The sequence below is a fragment of the Pseudophryne corroboree genome, chromosome 5, assembly GCF_028390025.1.
Source record: "Pseudophryne corroboree isolate aPseCor3 chromosome 5, aPseCor3.hap2, whole genome shotgun sequence".
In the NCBI taxonomy this organism is placed as follows: Eukaryota; Metazoa; Chordata; class Amphibia; order Anura; family Myobatrachidae; genus Pseudophryne; species Pseudophryne corroboree.
In genome coordinates this window covers 576175016-576201701 of record NC_086448.1, presented here as the reverse complement: position 1 = coordinate 576201701, position 26686 = coordinate 576175016, and the positions used below count along the sequence as shown (strand labels likewise).

At 47.0% G+C, this 26686-nt stretch overlaps 1 protein-coding gene across 7 annotated transcripts in view; it reads left to right on the top strand.

Moving 5' to 3' along the window:
* Nucleotides 1–26686, top strand: part of ZNF236 (zinc finger protein 236) — a 531150-nt gene that overhangs the window by 370038 nt on the left and 134426 nt on the right. The gene's annotated exons all lie outside the window — the stretch shown is intronic.

The window sequence follows — 26686 nt, the reverse complement described above, 5'->3', positions numbered from 1 at the left end:
CCACTAATGTCTGCTGCACAGGGCAGGAAATCCAGGGACGCTCCTGTGTCATGCAGTGCTGACGCCACGAATTTACCTGAGGAAAATATTTCAGCTGAGGGTCCAGGTACTGGGTCTTCTGCACCCCCCAGTCAGCCTGCAGCACCAGTGACAGACCAAGACCCACCTTGGGCTGCTTTTTCTAATATGCTGACTACGCTGGTCACAAGGCTTACGCCCCCTGTGGGACCTCCTGTGCCATTATTGCCACATATTGTCCCTGTAGTTAATCCGCCATGGGTGGATACTCTGTCAACTCAGTTACAGCAATTAAATCAGTCCTTGGTTAAACAAAAACCTAACCCTCGCCCTCCTAGGACCAAAGGGTCATCTAAGCAGGCCATTTCTTCCTCACAATCCACTCATGTTTCGGATACTTAATCCGATGAAGATGGGGAATATACTGATCCATCAGACACTGATTCAGCTGCTTCTGATGAGGAATCTGCAACACAGGTTGATGTTCCTGACCTAGTGGAGGCTCTCAAACTGATTCTTCAGATTGATGATGAGATTGACCCTCCTGATACATCTAAGAAACCTGATAAGTTCAAACGTCAGAAAGTTACTAAATTAGTCTTACCACATACTGACCATTTAATTGACATACGTCAGGAATCCTGGGAGTCCCCAGGAAAGAAATTTTCCCTGTCTAAAAAGATGCTAGCTCGTCATCCTATCTCTGCAGAGTTAAGTAACAAGTGGGAAACCCCGCCACCAGTGGACTCACATGTAGCCCATCTTGTGGTATCATCTACTCTGCCTGTCACCACCGTCACCTCTCTGAAGGAACCAACGGATAAGCGTGTGGAGGGCTCCTTGAAATCTATTTACACTCTTGCAGGTGCTGTACATAGACCCGCTATGGCAGCCTCTTGGGCTGCAAAAGGTATTGAAGCCTGGGTACAAGCAGTTGAGGCAGAGCTACCTCTGAATTTTCCGGATAATGCCAGACAATGTCTATCATATATTACCACAGCCTCCCATTATATTCAGGAGGCGACCTCTGATGCAGGCGTTATGGCGGCCAAAGCGTCTACTACGTCCATCCTGGCTCACCGGATTCTGTGGTAACGGTCCTGGTCAGTGGACCTGGACTCGAAGAAGACCTTGGAGGTGCTCCCTTTTAAGGGAGATATACTATTTGGGGAAAATCTGAACAAGATTGTGACTGACTTGGCGTCTGCCAAAACTGCATGTCTTTCAAGTACTAATCCTTCGGCTCCGAAGGCTAAGAGTAGCACCTTTCGTTCCTTTCGGCCTCCAGGTAAAGCAAAGGGTCAGGCGTACCCGAGACAAGCTTGTGCTTCCAAAACCTCTAAGCCCAAACCTAAACGTTCTTGGGCCGCCCGTCAGCCTGCTTCCAAATCAGACAAGCCTGCTGCATGACGGGGCGGGCCTCCCCCTGGGGGACCCCAGGGTGGGAGGCCGACTTCTGCAGTTTGCCCAGGTATGGTTACAGACCACTTCAGACGCCTGGGTGCGGGAAGTCGTCTCACACGGATACGCCATCTCTTTCAAGAAACGTCCCCCTCGCCAGTTTTGCTTGATGGTTATCCCTTCGGATCCATTAAAAGCAAAAACTCTACATTTGGTTGTACAATCCCTCCTGGACACAGGAGTGGTAGTACCGGTGCCTCTGTCTCAGTGAGGCAGGGGGTACTGTTCAACGCTGTTCCTAGTTCCGAAGCCTAATGGATCCTCCCGGCCCATTGTCACCCTCAAATATTTGAACAAATTTGTGAAGGTATCCAAATTCCACATGGAAACTCTTGGCTGTATTGTTCTAGCTTTTGGAGCCCAAGGACTATATCGTATCCCTGGACATACAGGATGCTTATCTACACATACCTATTGCCATGTCTCATCAGCAATAGCTGCGGTTTGCTATTGGCAACCTACATTATCAATTGCAAGCCTTGCCTTTTGGACTGACTACAGCTCCTTGGATCTTCACCAAGGTCATGGCCATCATGATAGCCATTCTACGTTGTCAGAGCATTAGGATCCTGCCGTATCTGGATGACTTGCTGATCCTGGCGACCTCCCCAGAGATTCTCATCCGTCATCTGGAACTGACGATCCAATTCCTACAAGCCCACGGGTGGCTCATCAATTGGAAGAAATCCTCAATGGTCCCTGCTCAGAGCATGGTGCACCTGGGGTCATTACTGGACACACACAACCAACGTTTGTTCTTGTTTCCAGAGAAGGTCCTGAAACTTCAGGACAGGATAAGATGCTTCCTTTCTCACCCAAGAGTGTCGGTACACTCGGCGATGCAAGTACTAGGCCTCATGGTATTGGCTTTCAACATGGTAGAGTATGCTCAATTTCACTCTCGCCCTCTGCAGAAGCTAATCCTTGCCAAATGGGATGGCCTGCCTCACCGGATCAGATCTCGCATGATCTCCTTGACTCCGGAGGTTCGTCTGTCACTGGGCTTGTGACTACAGGACCAACAATTGAGCAGGGGTCGTACCTTCTGAATCTCCAACTGGGTCCTCCTAACAACGGATGCCAGTCTGCGGGTTTGGGGCGCAGTGTTGGAGCAACACTCTCTACAGGGTCGGTGGACCAGGGAGGAATCTCTCCTCCCGATAAATATTCTGGAGTTGCGGGCAGTGTTCAATGCTCTGAAACTGGCCCTGCCTCTGGTAGGGAACAGGCCTGTTCAAATACAGTCAGACAACGCCTCACTCCTAAGGGCCAAAGGTTTCTCTGAGGCGGTCATTCAAACTATGTTAAAATCCCATAAACCGGTTTTGGGTCTGGAATTCTTACTTTACCTGGTGTGCTAATAAGAATTACGATGCATACAAGTTCGGTACTGCCAAACTTTTGGCTTTTCTGCAACAAGGCCTGGACTTAGGCCTTCATCTGGCCTCCCTCAAGATTCACATTTCTGCCTTGTCGGTATGGTCTCAAAGAAAAATTGCATCTCTGCCTGACGTTCATACTTTCACTCAGGGTGTTTTATGGATTCAGCTTCCCTATGTCCCTCCTGTGGCTCCATGGGATCTGTCCGTTGTTCTGAATGCCCTACAAGAGTCTCCATTTGTCGGTGGACCTTAAATGGCTTACGCTTAAGGTCTTGTTTTTGCTGGCTATTGCCTGTCAGGTCCGGGTGTTTTTGTGAATCCGTTAACCCGGGACCAACCACAGGTGTAGGTGCTGGGGTATGAAGAAAGCAGGGAGGACGAAGAAAGTTCCGTTTCATATATTTATTGAAAATAACAATTCAGTAAAGTGGTAAATGGCAAGTTATTAATCACCATAGTATACTGACGTATTGCATGAATAATAGAAATAATATGCAGGATATATCTTAAAGAAAAAATAAAAGAAATGTTCATGGAATTGCGTTTAAAACAGGCTGGAGAATAAATGTTAAATTGTCCAAATATAAACAAGCTTTGATGCTGAACTGTAGAATGTGTTTAACTGGGTAATGCAGACATGAAGAAATAACTGTGAGGATTTGCAATGAAGTTTTGAGAGGTAACTGAGAGACTGTGAAGAATTATCCTTGTAATGGCAACATAGAAAGTAAAAGTACTAAATTGGGTTACTTGCGAGTTCCGGAGATCACTGTGAGACTGTAGCAGATGATATAAGTGATGAACGGGTTAAATGCAGAGCAGAACAAACGAACAGCTGAAGTTAGTGGAATCCTCCAAACTCTGTATGGTTGAAAGCAGGCAGACAGGGTTTCCTCATGCAAGACTCTGGGAATCCAATTGTTACCAGTAGGTGCGTGATTAACTGACAGCACAGCGGGGAGCCGGTGGATCTTTTAGCAGTGAAGGCTGCAGACGGGCCTCTGGGAACGGAGGCGATATCTGGACCACGGGAATCACACAGGAATGCACGGAGAGAGCTCAGAGCTAGAGCACAGCGTTGATACAACAAAGCACTGGCCCAGAGTAACATAATCCCAGCCTACTTAAAGGCAGCACAAGCACGGGATTGGCTTACACCTGCCCACAGGTGTTTTCACAAGTGCTCTGTATTACCTATTTGGTCTCCAACATGGCCACCTCCTATACAGCAGACACATCGCAGTGCCTTAGGCCATTTGGTCCCCGCACTCCCAGTTCCCAAACTCTGCATTACCTGTGCCACTGATCACGCCGCGTCCCCACACGGGCGCACAGCACCGCGAGCAACCGCACTGGCAACGGATGAACCCCAGAACCCGCAAAGGTGAGAGACCGGTTCGTGACATTGCCTCTGCTAGAAGGGTGTCGAACTTAGGTGCTTTTTCCTGTCGTTCAACCTTCCTGATTTTTCACCGTGGCCTTGCGGTTCCTAGAACTTGCCCGGGTTATCTACCAAAGTTGGTGTCATCTTTCCACCTTATCCAAGAGATTGTGGTTCCAGCCTTTATCTCTCCTGGTTTGTCCTCCAAAGAGCGTTCTTTGTATGTGTTATGGGCTCTCCGTATATATGTGGAGAGAACTGCCTCTATCAGGAAGTATGATTCTCTCTTTGTCCTTTTTGGTTTTCACAAACGTGCGCTACAGTGCATCCCCTCCCATGAGGAACTGCTTTAGAACATCCCCGATGTTATTCCCTGTGGAATACCAGTGTACCCAGCTGCAGAAAAGGAGATTTATGGTAAGACTTACCATTGTTAAATCTCTTTCTGCGAGGTACACTGGATTCCACAGGGCGCCCACCCTGACGCTCTTAGCTTTTTTGGGTTTGTATGGCATTAGCCACTGGTACTTTCTCCTGTCGTGAGAATGTGGTTCTCTGTGGCTAATGACTATCGTCTCTCTTACCTGCTACTGCATTGGACGGGTTAATAAAACTGAGCTCCAGTGCCTGGAGGCGGGGATATAGAGGAGGCGGTGCAGTGCATCCTGGGAACAGTCAAATCTTTAGCCTGTTGGTGACTCGGATCAAGATCCAACTCTACACCCCTGATGTTATTCCCTGTGGAATCCAGTGTACCTCGCAGAAAGAGATTTAACAATGGTAAGTCTTATCTTACCATAAATCTCCTTTTCCTGCTGATGAGAAAAAACCTGTGGGTGTCTCTAGAAGATCTAGATAGAGAGAAAGTGGATCAGATGGGTGCTCTTATGCAATACAGAAATAGTGTAACATAGTATAGAAAATAAAATAATTTTTAAATGCAACTTCCCTTTGGGATATCCGTGTCTGTGCTGCTTTGTGTCTTTTCTCAGCATATGTGCATAAAGCAGTCCATGACATATGGAGACATAAGCTGTAGCAGAACATAGTGTAATCAAAAATATTATTTTGGATTACACTATGTTCTGCTATTGATTATGTCTCCATATGTCTGCTGTATGCACATATGCTGAGAAAAGACACAAAGCAGCACAGACACGGATATCCCAATTGAAAGTTTCATTCATAACTTATTTTCTTTTCTTTACTGTTACACCATTTCTGTATTGCCTAAGCGCACCCATCTGATACACTTTCTCTCTATTTAGTGTTTTCTCTGACGTCCTAGTGGATGCTGGGACTCCGTCAGGACCAGGGGGATTAGCGGCTCCGCAGGAGACAGGGCACAAAAATAAAAGCTTTAGGACTAGGTGGTGTGCACTGGCTCCTCCCCCTATGACCCTCCTCCAAGCCTCAGTTAGGTTTTTGTGCCCGTCCGAGCAGGGTGCAATCTAGGTGGCTCTCCTAAAGAGCTGCTTAGAAAAAGTTATTAGGTTTTTTTTTTCAGTGAGTCCTGCTGGCAACAGGCTCACTGCAACGAGGGACTTAGGGGAGAAGAAGTGAACTCACCTGCGTGCAGGATGGATTGGCTTCTTAGGCTACTGGACACCATTAGCTCCAGAGGGATCGAACACAGGCCCAGCCATGGAGTCCGGTCCCGGAGCCGCGCCGCCGACCCCCTTGCAGATGCCGAAAAGTGAAGAGGTCCAGAAACCGGCGGCAGAAGACTTTTCAGTCTTCATGAGGTAGCGCACAGCACTGCAGCTGTGCGCCATTGTTGTCAGCACACTTCACACCAGCGGTCACTGAGGGTGCAGGGCGCTGAGGAGGGGGCGCCCTGGGCAGCAATGATAATACCTTGTTCTGGCTAAAAATACATCACATATAGCCCCTGGGGCTATATGGATGTATTTAACCCCTGCCAGGTCTCACAAACACCGGGAGAAGAGCCCGCCGAAATAGGGGGCGGGGCCTATCTCCTCAGCACACAGCGCCATTTTCCTGCACAGCTCCGCGGCGAGGAAGGCTCCCAGGACTCTCCCCTGCACTGCACTACAGAAACAGGGTAAAAAAACAGAGAGGGGGGGCACTTTTTTGGCGATATTGATATATTAAGCTGCTATAAAGGAAACAACACTTCTGTAGGGTTGTTCCTATATATTTATAGCGCTTGGGTGTGTGCTGGCAAACTCTCCCTCTGTCTCCCCAAAGGGCTAGTGGGGTCCTGTCTTCGATAAGAGCATTCCCTGTGTGTCTGCTGTGTGTCGGTACGTGTGTGTCGACATGTATGAGGACGATGTTGGTGTGGAGGCGGAGCAATTGCCGGTAATGGTGATGTCACCCCCTAGGGAGTCGACACCGGAATGGATGGCTTTGTTTATGGAATTACGTGATAATGTCAGCACGTTACAAAAATCAGTTGACGACATGAGACGGCCGGCAAACCAGTTAGTACCTGTCCAGGCGTCTCAGACACCGTCAGGGGCTGTAAAACGCCCTTTACCTCAGTCGGTCGACACAGACCCAGACACGGACACCGAATCTAGTGTCGACGGTGAAGAAACAAACGTATTTTCCAGTAGGGCCACACGTTATATGATCACGGCAATGAAGGAGGCTTTGCATATCTCTGATACTGCAAGTACCACAAAAAGGGGTATTATGTGGGGTCTGAAAAAAATGACCTGTAGTTTTTCCTGAATCAGAGGAATTGAATGAAGTGTGTGATGAAGCGTGGGTTAACCCCGATAGAAAACTGCTAATTTCAAAGAAGTTATTGGCATTATATCCTTTCCCGCCAGAGGTTAGGGCGCGCTGGGAAACACCCCCTAGGGTGGATAAGGCACTCACACGCTTATCAAAACAAGTGGCGTTACCGTCTCCTGAAACGGCCGCCCTCAAGGATCCAGCTGATAGGAGGCTGGAAACTACCCTGAAAAGTATATACACTCATACTGGTGTTATACTGCGACCAGCCATCGCCTCAGCATGGATGTGCAGTGCTGGGGTGGTTTGGTCGGATTCCCTGACTGAAAATATTGATACCCTGGATAGGGACAGTATTTTATTGACTATAGAGCAATTAAAGGATGCTTTTCTTTATATGCGAGATGCTCAGAGGGATATTTGCACTCTGGCATCGAGAGTAAGTGCGATGTCCATATCTGCCAGAAGAAGTTTATGGACGCGACAGTGGTCAGGTGATGCGGATTCCAAACGGCATATGGAAGTATTGCCGTATAAAGGGGAGGAATTATTTGGGGTCGGTCTATCGGATTTGGTGGCCACGGCAACAGCCGGGAAATCCACCTTTTTACCTCAGGTCCCCTCCCAACAGAAAAAGACACCGTCTTTTCAGCCGCAGTCCTTTCGTTCCTATAAGAACAAGCGGGCAAAAGGACAGTCATATCTGCCCCGAGGCAAAGGAAAGGGTAAGAGAGTGCACCAAGCAGCTCCCTCCCAGGAGCAGAAGCCCTCCCAGGGTTCTGCAAAGCCCTCAGCATGACGTTGGGGCTTTACAAGCGGACTCAGGGGCGGTGGGGGGTCGACTCAAGAATTTCAGCGCACAGTGGGCTCACTCACAGGTGGACCCCTGGATCCTGCAGGTAGTATCTCAGGGTTACAGGTTGGAATTCGAGAAGTCTCCCCCTCGCCGGTTCCTAAAGTCTGCTCTGCCAACGTCTCCCTCAGACAGGGCGACGGTATTGGAAGCCATTCACAAGCTGTATTCTCAGCAGGTGATAGTCAAGGTACCCCTCCTACAACAGGGAAAGGGGTATTATTCCACACTATTTGTGGTACCGAAGCCGGACGGCTCGGTAAGACCTATTCTAAATCTGAAATCTTTGAACCTGTACATACAAAAATTCAAGTTCAAGATGGAGTCACTCAGAGCAGTGATAGCGAATCTGGAAGAAGGGGACTTTATGGTGTCCCTGGACATCAAGGATGCTTACCTGCATGTCCCAATTTGCCCTTCACATCAAGGGTACCTCAGGTTCGTGGTGCAAAACTGTCATTATCAGTTTCAGACGCTGCCGTTTGGATTGTCCACGGCACCTCGGGTCTTTACCAAGGTAATGGCCGAAATGATGTTTCTTCTGCGAAGAAAAGGCGTATTAATTATCCCTTACTTGGACGATCTCCTGATAAGGGCAAGGTCCAGAGAACAGCTGGAGGACGTAGTAGCACTAACCCAAGTAGTGCTGCAACAGCACGGGTGGATTCTGAATTTTCCAAAATCTCAATTGACCCCGACGACACGTCTGCTGTTCCTGGGAATGATTCTGGACACGGTTCAGAAAAAGGTGTTTCTTCCGGAGGAGAAAGCCAGGGAGTTATCCGAACTTGTCAGGAACCTCCTAAAACCAGGAAAAGTGTCTGTGCATCAATGCACAAGAGTCCTGGGAAAAATGGTGGCTTCTTACGAAGCGATTCCATTCGGCAGATTCCACGCACGAACTTTTCAGTGGGATCTGCTGGACAAATGGTCCGGATCGCATCTGCAGATGCATCAGCGGATAACTTTGTCTCCACGGACAAGGGTGTCTCTTCTGTGGTGGTTGCAGAGTGCTCATCTGTTAGAGTGCCGCAGATTCGGCATACAGGACTGGGTCCTGGTGACCACGGATGCCAGTCTGAGAGGCTGGGGAGCGGTCACACAGGGAAGAAACTTCCAGGGAGTGTGGTCAAGCCTGGAGATGTCTCTTCACATAAATATACTGGAGCTAAGAGCGATTTACAATGCTCTAAGCCTGGCAAAACCCCTGCTTCAGGGTCAGCCGGTGTTGATCCAGTCGGACAACATCACGGCAGTCGCCCACGTAAACAGACAGGGCGGCACAAGAAGCAGGAGGGCAATGGCAGAAGCTGCAAGGATTCTTCGCTGGGCGGAAGATCATGTGATAGCACTGTCAGCAGTGTTCATTCCGGGAGTGGACAACTGGGAAGCGGACTTCCTCAGCAGACACGATCTACACCCGGGAGAGTGGGGACTTCATCCAGAAGTCTTCCACATGATTGTGAACCGTTGGGAAAAACCAAAGGTGGATATGATGGCGTCCCGCCTCGACAAAAAACTGGACAGGTATTGCGCCAGGTCAAGAGACCCTCAGGCAATAGCTGTGGACGCTCTGGTAACACCGTGGGTGTTCCAGTCAGTGTATGTGTTTCCTCCTCTGCCTCTCATACCAAAAGTACTAAGAATTATACGGCAAAGGGGAGTAAGAACGATACTCGTGGCTCCGGATTGGCCAAGAAGAACTTGGTACCCGGAACTTCAGGAGATGCTCACGGAAGATCCGTGGCCTCTACCTCTAAGACGGGACCTGCTTCAGCAGGGACCGTGTCTATTCCAAGACTTACCGCGGCTGCGTTTGACGGCATGGCGGTTGAACGACGAATTCTAAGGGAAAAAGGCATTCCGGAAGAGGTCATCCCTACCCTGGTAAAAGCCAGGAAGGAGGTGACTGCACAACATTATCACCGCATTTGGAGAAAATATGTTGCGTGGTGTGAGGCCAGGAAGGCCCCGACGGAGGAATTTCAACTGGGTCGATTCCTACATTTCCTGCAAACAGGATTGTCTATGGGCCTCAAATTAGGGTCCATTAAGGTTCAAATTTCGGCCCTGTCGATTTTCTTCCAGAAAGAATTGGCTTCAGTTCCTGAAGTCCAGACTTTTGTAAAAGGAGTACTACATATACAGCCCCCGGTTGTGCCCCCAGTGGCTCCGTGGGATCTTAATGTAGTTTTGAATTTTCTCAAATCCCATTGGTTTGAGCCACTCAAATCGGTGGATTTGAAATATCTTACATGGAAAGTAACCATGCTACTGGCCCTGGCTTCAGCCAGGAGAGTGTCAGAATTGGCGGCTTTATCGTATAAAAGCCCATATCTTATTTTCCATTCGGACAGGGCAGAACTGCGGACGCGTCCTCAGTTTCTGCCTAAGGTGGTTTCAGCGTTTCACCTGAACCAGCCTATTGTGGTGCCTGCGGCTACTAGCGATTTGGAGGATTCCAAGTTGCTGGACGTTGTCAGGGCATTGAAAATATATATTTCAAGGACGGCTGGAGTCAGAAAATCTGACTCGCTGTTTATACTGTATGCACCCAACAAGCTGGGTGCTCCTGCTTCTAAGCAGACGATTGCTCGTTGGATTTGTAGCACAATTCAACTTGCACATTCTGTGGCAGGCCTGCCACAGCCTAAATCTATCAAGGCCCATTCCACAAGGAATGTGGGCTCATCTTGGGCGGCTGCCCGAGGGGTCTCGGCATTACAACTCTGCCGAGCAGCTACGTGGTCGGGGGAGAACACGTTTGTAAAATTCTACAAATTTGATACCCTGGCTAAAGAGGACCTGGAGTTCTCTCATTCGGTGCTGCAGAGTCATCCGCACTCTCCCGCCCGTTTGGGAGCTTTGGTATAATCCCCATGGTCCTGACGGAGTCCCAGCATCCACTAGGACGTCAGAGAAAATAAGATTTTACTTACCGATAAATCTATTTCTCGTAGTCCGTAGTGGATGCTGGGCGCCCATCCCAAGTGCGGATTGTCTGCAATACTTGTACATAGTTATTGTTACAAAAAAAATCGGGTTGTTATTGTTGTGAGCCGTCTGTTCAGAGGCTCCTACGTTTGTCATACTGTTAACTGGGTTCAGATCACAGGTTGTACGGTGTGATTGGTGTGGCTGGTATGAGTCTTACCCGGGATTCAAAATCCTTCCTTATTGTGTACGCTCGTCCGGGCACAGTATCCTAACTGAGGCTTGGAGGAGGGTCATAGGGGGAGGAGCCAGTGCACACCACCTAGTCCTAAAGCTTTTATTTTTGTGCCCTGTCTCCTGCGGAGCCGCTAATCCCCCTGGTCCTGACGGAGTCCCAGCATCCACTACGGACTACGAGAAATAGATTTATCGGTAAGTAAAATCTTATTTTTTTGTTACTGGCGTTTTAACTAGGATCAGGAGGGCTATGCTATTGCCTGGTTCCATACATTAGCGCCAAGAACATCTCCCAACCCACTGTATATCATCTCTAGAAGATCTGCCAAGCAGGAGGAAGAGTTAAAGTGCATACACACTGTGCTTACGATTTTGTCTATATAGTCAAAATTGTAAGAAAAGTTAGCACATATCGCACCGTGTGTATATAGCCTGCGATACTGATGCTCGCCCCCGTGGGGCCGGTATCGCAAGAATAAATAGTCTGTGCAGGCATGGCAATTTTGACTATTTTGTGTACAATCTAGTTTTTAGAATATTCAAAATTGTATATAGTCAAAATTGTATATAGCCAAAATGGCACCGTGTGTATAGTCAATATCGGTGTTTCTGGGCTCCGTGGAGATCAACAGAAATCGCAAAGTCAAAATTGGTATTTGTGCAGAATTGCACCATGTGTATGCACCTTTAGTTCTATAGGCATCTGTCGGCTACACCCCTTTCTCACATAACACAGCAGGATTTTGTCCTTCATAAGTAACAGAAGTCTATGCTGGACTTCAAAAAGGACAGTCCTGTGTTAAAGCTCTAAAACCTCTGCCAGGCATAGTACTGTTAACTTGGCCTCAGCATCCAGACCCTGGTCATCACTTGAGGTACTGTAAATGCTTCCTGTGAAACCATTTACTATACTTCGCAATCATTGTACCTGCTGCTGTGATTAAAGCACTTACAATAAAAGCCACAGATATGAAATACCATCCTACTGGACTTTGGTATTCTTGTGGGATTAATTCACTTTCTGGTGGCAGGGATGCCTTGGTGAGAGTCATATAGACGATGTATGTATATAGTCCAGATACTGGGGGATATTCATGTGAAAATAGGGTGGTAGACTCTGGTATTGGGAAGACTTGATATCCCTAAAAGAGAGAACTAAAAATAAATGTAAAGCACAAATGGGATACACAGCCATACCCCACTACAGAAGTAGTACTTGCTAATTATGAAGAAAATAAAGATTCTGAAAGAGCATGGTATATCAAATTCTGCCATCACCAGTGTTACTAGGCAGATAGAGTATGCAATTACCTGCTACTGTATATGGTCTAAGACTTTGATTGTACATATTTCAGGGTTTTGAGCTCACTGGAGAAACATTCCCTTTCCTCACTGACCTCCTCCTGTCCAAAGGAAAGTAGTCATAAGGACTATTTCTGCTGCGGGGTACACTGGGCTCCACAAGGAATGGACAATGGGGTGTAGAGTAGGATCTTGATCCGAGGCACCAACAGGCTCAAAGCTTTGACTGGTCCCAGAATGCATAGCGCCGCCTCCTATATCATCCCGCCTCCCTGCACAGGATCTCAGTTTTGTAGTTGGTGCTGCAGGCAGCCCTAAGAAGAGCCTTTTTTCTGAGGAAAAAAGTGAAGACTTCAAGAGCAGCAGCAGTGTTACATGTCAGTGGACATTCATGGCTGCAGCTCCGGCTCTCCCCAGCGGCGCTGTACACTCCCGAGCCCTGGTTGCCGGGTAACTACAGCAGGAGGCTCCGGTCTTCTTCTTGTCAGGCACACACGACGGGGGCTCTCCGGGATCACGTGGCCGCGCTTCGGGAGGTGGTAAGTGGGTCCCGCTTGCGGGACCCTGTCTTTATAGCGATCCGGCGTGGTCAGTGGGAGGCGGGCCGTGCGCGCTGGCGGTGGACACTGTGGCAGTACAGGCGATCCCACTAGATCACCAGGGCATGGGACAGGTCAGGTTTTCTCTATAAACCATTTAATTAGAGCCAGCAGGGGGATAGAGCTTGGACCTGAAGCCCCTCCCCCAGCCCCAGGGTGCCATTTTCTGCAAATGTTCCCGCCCTGGAGCTGCATATCTGTCTCTCCCTCACTCCCTGGCAGTGTCTGCGGAGCCATTATCCCTCAGCTCACTGTTCCTGGGAATGCTTGGGCAAATCCTCCTATGTAAAGCCGCCTGGTTGTCAGTGCTGTGACTTTACAAGACACTTAAGTATTCTACCTCCCTTTTTTAGTCAGTGTTAGTTAAGAAAGAGTGTACTTAGGGTATCCTAGTACAATAACCCTGGGACATACATCCAGTTCTTACTGTGTACTGTTATATCTATTGTTATATAGCTGTGTACGCTAGTCCAGTGCAGTATTATTGTTAGTAATAACCTCTGCATTGTACAGACTGTGACTATTTGTGTGTGCATTTGATAGCTGAGTGGTGTCCATTTCGTGTCTTTCACTCAACTTGCTATCCCTTTATTCTTTAACCTGAGGGGGCTTGGTGCATCAGATTTTATCTAATATAGGATTTTCACAAATATATACTGTATTACGTATTTTTCTCTGTGATTTAGTCACCATATCTCTCCTTTATCTCTGCTGGTGCTGACTACACTGCGCAGGGGTTTGGGCTAGAGGTATTGTGCTGCTGACAAATTGTACTGTGTTACCTGATACTGCAAGTTATATCATGTCTACTTCTGAGGGTAACGGTTCTGGGGCTGAACACACTGACGGGGTTGCTGAAGCCGCAGATACCTATGAGGAGAATATAGCAGCTTTTGGCTCTGGTTCTGGAGGCTTCTTGCCCCTCAGTGGGACGGTGGCAACGGGGGCAAATAATGACCCGCCGTGGGCCGCTTTTTCCACGCTTCTGCATACGCTAGTTCATAAACTAACACCCCCTATGGGACCCCCTATGCTAGTGCAACCGTTTGTGGTCCCTGCAGCTAACCCGCCATGGTCGGATGATTTATCTGCTCAAATAAAGAAGTTGAACCAGGCCCTGACTACTAAAAAGTCTTACTGTCGCTCGCCTACATCCGAGGGGTCCTCTAAGCGAGCGCTTGTCTCCTCACAATCCACTGCTGTCACTGACACCTCGTCGGATGATGACGGCACTTACACTGACCCCACAGGTTCTGACTCAGATACGGCTGATGGGGAGGGTGGTTCACATGTGGATGTTCCTGATCTTTTGGAGGCTATTAAGTTAATTTTACAGATTACGGATGATCCCGAGCCATCCGTTCCTCCTAAGAAACCAGATAGGTTCAAGCGTCAGAAGGTGATTAAACAAGTTTTACCTCACTCTGACCACCTAACTGATATACGTCAGGAACCCTGGGAAAACCCGGGTACGAAGTTTGTGCCTCAAAAGAAGATGCTGGCTCGCTATCCCCTCGCGCCGGAGCTGTCTAAGAATTGGGAAACGCCTCCTCCAGTGGACTCACATGTGGCAAGGATGGTGGTTTCCTCAGCTCTAACGGTCACCACCGGTAGAGCCTACCGGTCTCTAAAAGAGCCTACGGATAAACGTGTGGAGGGTTGTCTGAAAGTGATTTACACCCTCACGGATGCTGCACAAAGGCGCACTATTGCAGCTACATGGGCTGCCGAGGCTATTGAAGCATGTGCCTTGGAGTTAGATGCTGAAATCTCCTCTGACCATGCTAGATAATGCTTGTCTTAAATTGTCACAGCTTCTCGATATATTAAAGAGGCGGCTTCTGATGCCAGTATCCTGGCAGCGAAGGCCTCTACTACGTCAGTCCTGGTTTGCTGGATAATGTGGCTGAGATCCTGGTCTGTGGATCTGGACTCTAGAAAAACCCTGGAGGTACTCCCTTTTAAGGGAGATATTCTGTTTGGGGAGGATTTAAATATGATTGTGGCTGACTTGGCTACTGCCAAAACTGCCTGTCTACCAAGTACTGCTCCTTCTGTGTCGAAGGCTAAAGGTACTTCCTTTCGTCCTTTACAAAAGTCATGGCGGTGTTGACGGTGGTACTCCGCCGTCAAGGGGTCAGGATACTGCCGTATTTGGACGACTTTTTAATCCTGGCAAATTCCCCAGAACTTCTCCTGCGTCATCTAGATGTGACGGTCCAGTTTCTGCAAGCCCATGGGTGGCTCATCAACTGGAAGAAGTCATCCCTGATCCCTGCTCAGAGCATGGTGCATCTGGGAGCACTATTGGACACTCACAACCAGCGGTTGTTCCTGTCTCAGGAGAAAGTCCTGAAACTTCAGGACAGGATTCGTTGCTTCCTATCTCGTCCGCAAGTGTCGATACATTCGGCGATGCAGGTGCTGGGCCTCATGGTGTCAGCATTCAACATGGTGGAGTACGCTCAATTTCACTCACGCCCTCTCCAGAGGCTGATTCTAGCCAAATGGGACGGCCTGCCTCACCGAATCAGGTCTCAAATGATCTCATTGACTCCGGAGGTCCGTCTGTCGCTGCTCTGGTGGCTCCGGGACCAACAACTGTGCAGGGGCCGTCCATTCTGGATATCCGACTGGGTCCTGTTGACGACAGATGCCAGTCTAAGAGGTTGGGGCGCGGTGCTGGAGCAACAATCCCTTCAGGGGCGGTGGACCAAGGAGGAGTCCCTCCTCTCGATCAATTTTCTGGAGTTGCGGGCGGTCTTCAATGCCTTGAACCTAGCTCAGCATTTAATTCAGAACCGTCCTGTTCAAGTACAGTTGGACAACGCCACCACAGTGGCTTACATAAATCATCAAGGCGGCACTTGAAACCGCCTAGCAATGAAGGAAGTCTCACGGATTCTTCAGTGGGCAGACCGCCATCTACCGGCCATATCGTCAATATTCATTCCGGGAGTCCTGAATTGGGAAGTGGACTTTCTCAGTCGTCAGGACGTGCATGCCGGCGAGTGGGGACTCCATCCAGAAGTGGACTAAAGTGCTAAGTGGTGAGCTGCAAGGCTCAGTATTAAGACCGCTATTGTTCAATATTTTCATTAACGACCTAACAGAAGGTCTAGAGAGCATGGTGTCAATTTTTGCAGATGATACCAAATTGTGTAAAGTTATAAATGCGGAGGGGGATGCAGAGTCGCTTCAGAACGACTTAGTTAAATCAGAAGCTTGGGCAGCGAAATGGAGAATGCGCTTCAATACAGACAGGTGTAAGGTAATGCACTGTGGTAACAAGAACAAAAATAACACCTACCTACTAAATGGGGTAAAATTAGGGGATTCTGTACTGGAAAAGAACTTGGGTGTCCTCATAGATGGTAAACTAAGCAGTAGTACCCAAAGTAGGACTGCAGCAAAGAAGGCTAATAAGATATTAGCATGAATAAAACAGGGAATTGATGCTAGGGACGAGAGTATTATACTCCCGTTATATAAATCACTAGTGAGGCCACACCTTGAATACTGTGTACAATTCTGGGCACCTTACTGCAAAAAGGATATCCTGGAGCTAGAAAAGGTTCAAAGGCGGGCGACCAAACTAATTAAGGGTATGGAGACGCTGGAATACGAGGAAAGGCTTGCAAGACTAGGCGTGTTTACACTGGAAAAGAGGAGATTAAGAGGGGACATGCTCAACATTTACAAATATATAAGGGGACAATATACAGATCTTGCGCAGGACCTGTTTTTGGTTAGGTCAACACCGAGAACTCGTGGACACTCACTCAGGTTAGAGGAGAGGAGATTCCGCACAAAGCCTTTTTTATGGTAAGGACGATACGTGTTTGGAATTCCCTGCCTGAGGAGGGAGTTGTAATGGCCGACTCGGTCAACACCTTTAAGAATTGGTGAGATAAATTCCTAATGGATAAGGATATCCAGGGTTACGGGGCATAGTCACGCACTATGGTTATTATAAAAAAGAGGGGTAAAACGTAACGGCAATCATCAACTTCAGTCCAAATTTTATACAAAATAATCGTGCATAGGAGACCACAAATAGGTTGAACTCGATGGGCAATTGTCTTTTTTTCAACCTTAGATACTATGTTACTAAGTGTTTCAACTCCTAGTGGAAAAGTGGGGCCTTCCAGACGTAGATCTGATGGTGTCTCGACACAATCGCAAGGTTCCGGTCTTCGGAGCAAGGACAAGGCATCCTCAAGCAGCATTCGTGGATGCGATGGCGGTACCGTGGAGGTTTTCGGCTGCCGTACGTGTTCCCTCCGGTGTCACTACTGCCCAGGGTAATTCGGAAGTTCAAGCAAGAAAAAGGAATTCTGCTTCTCATAGCTCCAGCGTGGCCCAGACGGCACTGGTTCTCAGACCTGCAAGGCCTATCGTCAGAGCGTCCAATTCTACTTCCACAATGCCCAGACTTCCTCGTTCAAGGCCCCTGTGTCTACCAGGACCTAGCCCGGCTGTTTTTGACGGCGTGGCTCTTGAAGCGTCCGTCTTAAGGGCTAAGGGATTTTCTGAGGCGGTCATTCAAACTATGTTGCGGGCCCGGAAACCGGCTTCGGCTCGGATTTACTATAGGGTCTGGCATTCTTACTTTGTTTGGTGCGCATCTAACGATTATGACGCTTCCAAGTTTAGTATAGCCAAGTTGTTGGCTTTTTTCAGCAGGGCCTGGACTTAGGCCTGTGTCTGGCCTCCCTCAAGGTTCAAATATCTGCCTTGTCAGTGTGGTTTCAGAGAAAAATTGCCACCTTACCTGATGTGCATACCTTTACTTAGGGCGTGTTGCGTATCCAACCTCCCTATGTCCCGCCTGTGGCTCCTTGGGACTTGTCGGTGTTTTTTTAGGCATTACAAGAGTCTCCGTTTGAACCTCTTGGTTCAGCTGACCTTAGGTGGCTTTCCCTTAAGGTGGTGTTTTTGCTGGCTATTGCTTCAGCTAGAACAGTGTCGGATTTGGGTGCCTTGTCCTGTAGTTCCCCATACATGATTTTTCACCATGACCTGGCGGTTCTTAGGACTCATCCTGGTTATCTACCTAAGGTGGTTTCTTCATTCCACCTTAATCAGGAGATTGTAGTTCCGGCACTTGTTTCTCCTGATCTGTCTCCCAAAGAGCGGTCTTTGGATGTGGTACGGGCTCTCCGTATCTATGTGAAGAGAACTGCTCCTATTAGGAAATCTGATTCTCTTTTTGTTGTGTTTGCTTTTCACAAACGGAGCTGGCCTGCTCACAAGCAAACTCTGGCCAGATGGATTAGAATGGTGATTGCACATGCTTATGTGAAGGCTGGTCTCTCTGCTCCTGATCACATTAAGGCCCATTCTACTCGGTCTGTTGGACCTTCTTGGGCGGCCCAACGTGGTGCGACCCTTGAACAATTGTGCAAGGCGGCTACGTGGTCCTCAGTGAACACGTTCATAAGGTTCTATGCCTTCGATACTGCCGCTTCCCAGGATGCTTCCTTTGGACGCCGGGTTCTTGTGCCCGCTACAGTGCGTCCCCTCCTATAAGGAACTACTTTAGGACATCCCCATTGTCCATTCCTTGTGGAGCCCAGTGTACCCCGCAGCAGAAAACGAGTTTTATGGTAAGAACTTACCTTTGTTAAAACTCTTTCTGCGAGGTACACTGGGCTCCACAAGGCGCCCACCCTGACGCACTTAGCTTCTTTGGGTTGGTATTTCATTAGCCGCTGACACGTCTCCTGTCGTGAGAATGCGGTGTTGTGGCTACTAACCGTTGTCGTCTCTTTTCCTGCTACTGCATTGGACTGGTTAACTAAAAACTGAGATCCTGTGCAGGGAGGCGGGGTGATATAGGAGGCGGCGCTATGCATTCTGGGACCAGTCAAAGCTTTGAGCCTGTTGGTGCCTCGGATCAAGATCCTACTCTACACCCCATTGTCCATTCCTTGTGGAGCCCAGTGTACCTCGCAGAAAGAGTTTTAACAAAGGTAAGTTCTTACCATAAAACTCGTTATTTTATAGGAGTTACCAGAAGGATGATGAGCCACCTATTACTACAGTACACATAATAATCTGAATGTTAATACCTGTAGTAATGCTTTTTAATTTGCTTGGATTGCTATCAATGGCTAAAATAGTTATGATGTTAGTGCTATTTCTAGTACTAATATTGCCTATCTGAAAATCAGTGAAGATGTTTTGGCTCTTTCCTTTGCACCCTTTTATTGACCTTGGTGCAGCACAGGGTCAGGTGTAATTTTGAATGAGAAACCAGTGTTGCTGAGCTCAGGTACCCATGCTATCTACTTAAAAAAATACATTTAAGAGAGATCAACATAAACAATGTGAGAAGTATTCCAGAAATTGGTGGTCCCAAAAACCCCTTAAGTTGACAGTAACTCATTTTGGCAATAGTATGATGTCGTCTTGGAAGTGAAAGAAACCTTTAAAGAACTGCAACCTTGTTTATGGTCTGTGATTAAAGCTAAGGTACAGTAGCAAAGTTCTGTGCTGCCTGTACAAGAGCAAGATGACGGCATCTAGGCATCGACTGCTAATTCTTCAAATATTTAGGGGTCCATTTCATAAAATAAAGATTGATTTGATGGACCATAGAGACTGTCAATTTTAGAGGTGGAAGATTAGATTATGCTACTTGATAATATAAAGCTTTCTGTTTAGAGCGGTCACTGCTTGACAGATGGCTACAACTAAGTAGAGCAGGGTATATATGTCATGTCTTGGTGCGAAGGCACTAGAATGCTTGATAATAGGATCCCTTCAAAGTAAGAGAATTCAATTATGAAATTAATGAGCCTGAAACTACAAATGCACATGTTAAACTCTTAATGACACAGATAGAACAGCATAGCCTATTTGTAAATCATAACATTGTTATGTTACCAGGGACCCTTGTTCGCCAAATACTTTATACAAAAGGTTGAAATGCTCACATAAATGGTCTGCTGGTGTTTGTTAATATCTTTGATGCTAGCCTTATAGCCAATTTGAAGGAACATGCCTGCCAAATATCTTGGGTATTTAAGGTTGTAACAAACTGTCAGGTCCGGGTGTTTTTGTGAATCCGTTAACCCGGGACCAACCACAGGTGTAGGTGCTGGGGTAAGAAGAAAGCAGGGAGGACAAAGAAAGTTCCGTTTCATATATTTATTGAAAATAACAATTCAGTAAAGTGGTAAATGGCAAGTTATTAATCACCATAGTATACTGACGTATTGCATGAATAATAGAAATAATATGCAGGATATATCTTAAAGAAAAAATAAAAGAAATGTTCATGGAATTGCGTTTAAAACAGGCTGGAGAATAAATGTTAAATTGTCCAAATATAAACAAGCTTTGATGCTGAACTGTAGAATGTGTTTAACTGGGTAATGCAGACATGAAGAAATAACTGTGAGGATTTGCAATGAAGTTTTGAGAGGTAACTGAGAGACTGTGAAGAATTATCCTTGTAATGGCAACATAGAAAGTAAAAGTACTAAATTGGGTTACTTGCGAGTTCCGGAGATCACTGTGAGACTGTAGCAGATGATATAAGTGATGAACGGGTTAAATGCAGAGCAGAACAAACGAACAGCTGAAGTTAGCGGAATCCTCCAAACTCTGTATGGTTCAAAGCAGGCAGACAGGGTTTTCTCATGCAAGACTCTGGGAATCCAATTGTTACCAGTAGGTGCGTGATTAACTGACAGCACAGCGGGGAGCCGGTGGATCTTTAGCAGTGAAGGCTGCAGACGGGCCTCTGGGAACGGAGGCGATATCTGGACCACGGGAATCACACAGGAATGCACGGAGAGAGCTCAGAGCTAGAGCACAGCGTTGATACAACAAAGCACTGGCCCAGAGTAACATAATCCCAGCCTACTTAAAGGCAGCACAAGCACGGGATTGGCTTACACCTGCCCACAGGTGTTTTCACAAGTGCTCTGTATTACCTATTTGGTCTCCAACATGGCCACCTCCTATACAGCAGACACATCGCAGTGCCTTAGGCCATTTGGTCCCCGCACTCCCAGTTCCCAGACTCTACATTACCTGTGCCACTGATCACGCCGCGTCCCCACACGGGCGCACAGCACCGCGAGCAACCGCACTGGCAACAGACGAACCCCAGAACCCGCAAAGGTGAGAGACCGGTTCGTGACAGTACCCCCTCTTCTACGGGTGGTCTCCGAACACCTTTGAACCTTATCAGGATTTTTGGAGAAGTATTTCTGTACCAGTCTTGGAGCATGAACATCTTCAGAGAAAACCCAGGATCTCTCCTCCGGACCGTAACCCTTCCAGTCGACCAAAAACTGTAAACGTCCATATCGGGAACGTGAGTCTACAATCTCTTTAACTTCAAATTCCTCATCCTGCACAGAGTCAACTTTAGGAGATTTGGACTGGGTAGTACGGAACTTATTGAGAATCAAAGGCTTCAATAAAGATGTATGAAAGGCGTTAGGAATTCTCAAAGATGGTGGCAACTTGACTTTGTATGACACAGGATTGAGTACCTTTACAATAGGAAATGGACCAATAAACTTGGGAGCAAATTTCTTAGAAGGAACTTTGAACCTGAGATTGCGCATAGAAATCCAAACTTGGTCCCCCACCTTGTAATTCGGTACAGCTTTACGTTTTCTATCTGCAAAAGATTTATAACGAGCGGAAGTTTTGACCGACGACTTACGCACACAACTCCAGATTCTAGATAGACGTTGAAGTTCTTGATCTGCTGCTGGAACCTCTAGGGCTGGCAATGGATGGAACTCTGGCACACGAGGATGAAAGCCGAAGTTAATATAAAAGGGCGTAGATTCTGAAGATGAATGGAAGAGATTATTATGAGCAAATTCTGCCAATGGAAGATAGTCAACCAAGTCATCCTGTGAGGACGATATATATAGCCGGAGAAATGTTTCAAGGTCTTGGTTGACTCTCTCAGTTTGTCCATCTGTCTGAGGATGATATGCAGAAGAAAAATTCAACTTGACATTTAAAGATGAACAAAGCGACCTCCAAAACTTGGCCACAAACTGTGTTCCCCAATCAGAGATGATCTCTCGAGGAAGGCCATGCAACTTGAAGATTTCAGAGATGAACAATCTGGCTAATAAAGGGGCTGATGGTAACCCAGTTAATGGAATGAAATGTGCCATTTTCGAAAATCGATCCACTATCACCCAAATGGTATTTCGCCCTTTTGATGGAGGTAGATCGGTCACGAAATCCATTGAGATATGAGTCCATGGTTGTTTGGGTATGGATAATGGATGTAATAAACCTGGTGGAGAACTTCTTGGACTCTTATGTTGGGCACATTTAGGACATGCTGCTATAAACTCTTGGACATCGGCTTTGAGACGTGGCCACCAATAAGACTGTTGAATAAATTTGAGAGTCTTTAGAACCCCAGGATGACCCATGAAGGAAGAGGAGTGAGCCCAGGTAAGCAGCCGTTTATGAAGATTTGTGGCGACAAAGGTCTTGCCAGGCGGAGGAACTGGAGAGGTTTGAGTCATTAAAAAGGACGTAGGATTCACAATGGCTTGATTCGTGGTAGCATCATTTGATTCAGAAGAAGCAAAGGACCGAGAAAGGGCATCTGCCTTTTTGTTCTGAGACCCTGGTCGATAGGTGAGCTTGAAATTGAATCGTGTGAAGAAAAGCGCCCATCTAGCTTGTCGTGGATTCAAGCACTGAGCTGACTGCAGATATAGAAGATTCTTATGATCAGTATAAACTGTAATGCGATGTTGTGCTCCTTCTAGAAGGTATCTCCACTCCTCAAATGCCAACTTGATGGCAAGTAATTCTTGCTCACCGATTGCATAATTACGTTCTGCCGGGAGGAACTTACGGGAGAAATATCCGCAGGGATGGACCTTTTTATCTTCAAAGACTTGTGACAACACAGCTCCTACTGCTTCTGTAGATGCATCCACCTCTAGTAGAAAGGGACGATTCAAATCAGACTGTCGAAGAATGGGTGCTGACCCAAAGGCTTGCTTTAAATCAGAGAAGGCTTTGATTGCTTCAGAAGACCAGTTCGTAGGATTTGTTCCCTTGCGAGTTAGGGCTGTGATGGGAGCAGCTAACGAAGAATAATTCTTAATGAATCTCCTATAGAAATTAGCAAAGCCAAGAAATCGCTGAATCCCCTTGAGAGTTGTAGGAGTGGACCAATCTCGGATAGCTTGTACCTTACCAGGATCCATACATAGCTCTGATCCAGAAATGATGTAACCAAGGAACGGTATGGAAGATACTTCAAAGGTGCACTTCTCTAACTTACAATAAAGTTGATTTTTCCTCAAACGTGTCAGTACTTCTTTAACTTGGTGACGGTGAGACTTTAGATCTTTAGAGAATATTAGGATATCATCCAGGTACACTACTAGACACTTGTAGAGAAGATCACGAAAAAGTTCATTCACATAGCTTTGAAAAACTGCAGGTGCATTACAAAGACCAAAAGGCATTACAAGGTATTCGTAATGCCCATCCCGGGTATTAAAAGCAGTCTTCCACTCGTCCCCTGCCCGGATGCGGATTAAATTGTAGGCCCCTCGGAGATCCAATTTTGTAAACACAGTAGCTCCCATTACCCGATCAAATAATTCTGGAATTAAGGGTAATGGGTACTTGTTTTTCACAGTGATCTCATTGAGTCCACGGTAATCTATGCATGGTCGTAACCCACCGTCCTGCTTCTTAACGAAAAAGAATCCGGCTCCTGCAGGTGAAGAAGATGGTCTGATAAATCCTTTGGTTAGATTTTCCTGTATATAATCAGACATAACTTGCGTCTCTGGGATGGATAGTGGATAAATTCGTCCCCTAGGATGGGTTTTACCCGGAACCAGGACGGTTGGGCAGTCCCATTCGCGATGAGGAGGTAGAGAGTCTGCTGCTTGTTTACTGAAAACATCCGCAAAGGATTGATACACCGGAGGTAGGTCGGGAAGGCTAATTGACCGGAGAGGTACAATTGAGGCTAAACAGTCCTTGGTACAAGATTTACCCCACGAAAGGACTTCCATGATTTGCCAATTAAGTTGAGGATTATGTTTCTGCAGCCAAGGTAAACCAAGTATCACATCTTGAGAGGCTTTGGGAATCACGTAGAAGGAGATGTATTCGGAATGGAGCACACCAACTTTCATCTTGAGACATACGGTTCGATGAGTAATTATACCATCTGGAATTCGACTTCCATCCACTGCTGTAACAGCAACTGCTGCTTCCAGAGGCATGGTTTGAACTTTAAACCGTAAGACAAAGGCTGAGGAGATGAAGTTCTCGGCTGCCCCGGAATCTAGGAGAGCTGAAACTTTCACTGTAGAACTTGGAACTTCTAATTGAATAGACAAGGTCGGCTCTTCCCCAGAACGTGATTCTAAAGTAACTCCTAGCTTAACCTCTCTTGAATAAGCTAGGAGCGAGAGTTTCCCGGTCGGAGTTTGCAGAATTTAACTAAATCTTCGGAGGACCCACAGTACATGCAGAGGTTACCCTGTCGACGACTAAGTCGTTCCTCCTCTGTGAGGCGAGAGCGCCCAATCTGCATAGGTTCTTCTGTCGTTACCGGAGACTGTGATGAAGAATCTTGTCGAGGCCTAGGATGATAACGTGGACTGGATCGCTCTGCCCTGGATTTCTCTAAACTTCGCTCCCTGTAGCGTAGGTCAAGTTTGTTACAGAGAGAAATCAATTCATCCAGTTTAGTTGGCACATCCCGGATAGTTAAATCATCCTTGATTCTCTCTGAAAGTCCATTCCAAAACGCGGCGATCAGAGCCTCCTCATTCCAGTTTAACTCTGAAGACAACGTGCGAAACTGAATAATATATTGACTGACAGGACGTAAACCTTGACGTAGACGGAGAATCTCCAAAGATGCTGAGGTGGTCCTGCCTGGTTCGTCAAAGATTCTCCGGAAAGATGATACGAACTCCTTGTAATTAGAGAGGATATGATCACCTCTTTCCCATAATGGTGATGCCCACTCCAGAGCCTGACCGGAGAGGAGGGCAATAATATATGCAACCTTAGAACGAGCTGATGGGAAACTGGCGGACAACAGTTCGAACTGGATCTCGCATTGATTCAGGAATCCTCTGCAAAGTTTTGGAGTTCCGTCAAACTTACTCGGAGAGGGTAACTGCAAGCGGGACGTAGGCAGCGTCACAGGAGAAGCTGTAGTGGTAACTGGGACAACCGGAGTTGGAATCCGGACTTGAGACGTTTTAATAGCCGTATGAAGAGTCTCTAAACGGTCTGCCATAGTTTGCATAAACTGCACTATTTGTGTCTGTATAGACTCCTGGTTTTCCAGACGGGAAAGGATATCTGACGTAGCACCGCCTCCTGCGAATTGGTCACTTGACGGATCCATGTGGCCAGTGCTTACTGTCAGGTCCGGGTGTTTTTGTGAATCCGTTAACCCGGGACCAACCACAGGTGTAGGTGCTGGGGTATGAAGAAAGCAGGGAGGACGAAGAAAGTTCCGTTTCATATATTTATTGAAAATAACAATTCAGTAAAGTGGTAAATGGCAAGTTATTAATCACCATAGTATACTGACGTATTGCATGAATAATATAAATAATATGCAGGATATATCTTAAGGAAAAAATAAAAGAAATGTTCATGGAATTGCGTTTAAAACAGGCTGGAGAATAAATGTTAAATTGTCCAAATATAAACAAGCTTTGATGCTGAACTGTAGAATGTGTTTAACTGGGTAATGCAGACATGAAGAAATAACTGTGAGGATTTGCAATGAAGTTTTGAGAGGTAACTGAGAGACTGTGAAGAATTATCCTTGTAATGGCAACATAGAAAGTAAAAGTACTAAATTGGGTTACTTGCGAGTTCCGGAGATCACTGTGAGACTGTAGCAGATGATATAAGTGATGAACGGGTTAAATGCAGAGCAGAACAAACGAACAGCTGAAGTTAGCGGAATCCTCCAAACTCTGTATGGTTGAAAGCAGGCAGACAGGGTTTTCTCATGCAAGACTCTGGGAATCCAATTGTTACCAGTAGGTGCGTGATTAACTGACAGCACAGCGGGGAGCCGGTGGATCTTTAGCAGTGAAGGCTGCAGACGGGCCTCTGGGAACGGAGGCGATATCTGGACCACGGGAATCACACAGGAATGCACGGAGAGAGCTCAGAGCTAGAGCACAGCGTTGATACAACAAAGCACTGGCCCAGAGTAACATAATCCCAGCCTACTTAAAGGCAGCACAAGCACGGGATTGGCTTACACCTGCCCACAGGTGTTTTCACAAGTGCTCTGTATTACCTATTTGGTCTCCAACATGGCCACCTCCTATACAGCAGACACATCGCAGTGCCTTAGGCCATTTGGTCCCCGCACTCCCAGTTCCCAGACTCTACATTACCTGTGCCACTGATCACGCCGCGTCCCCACACGGGCGCACAGCACCGCGAGCAACCGCACTGGCAACGGACGAACCCCAGAACCCGCAAAGGTGAGAGACCGGTTCGTGACACAAACACAGTAGTGTTGCTTACATCTTCTAGTTGGTAAAGTTGAGGTTCTTGGCTATCTATGGCTAAATCCTGTCCTGAATGTAATTGTGAAGTATACCTAGAATTCATTAACAGTGGCTACTGTAAAAGACTAGTTGAGAAATACTGCATGAGAAGTGAGATTATGGAGTATATGCAATTGCGGTGGAATTCCGGCTGGAATTCGACCGTTTTTGGATTCGACACAATTCAATAGGCGAAACCCTCCCGCCGGGACCCGAATTCGACATATTCAATAAATAACGGATTC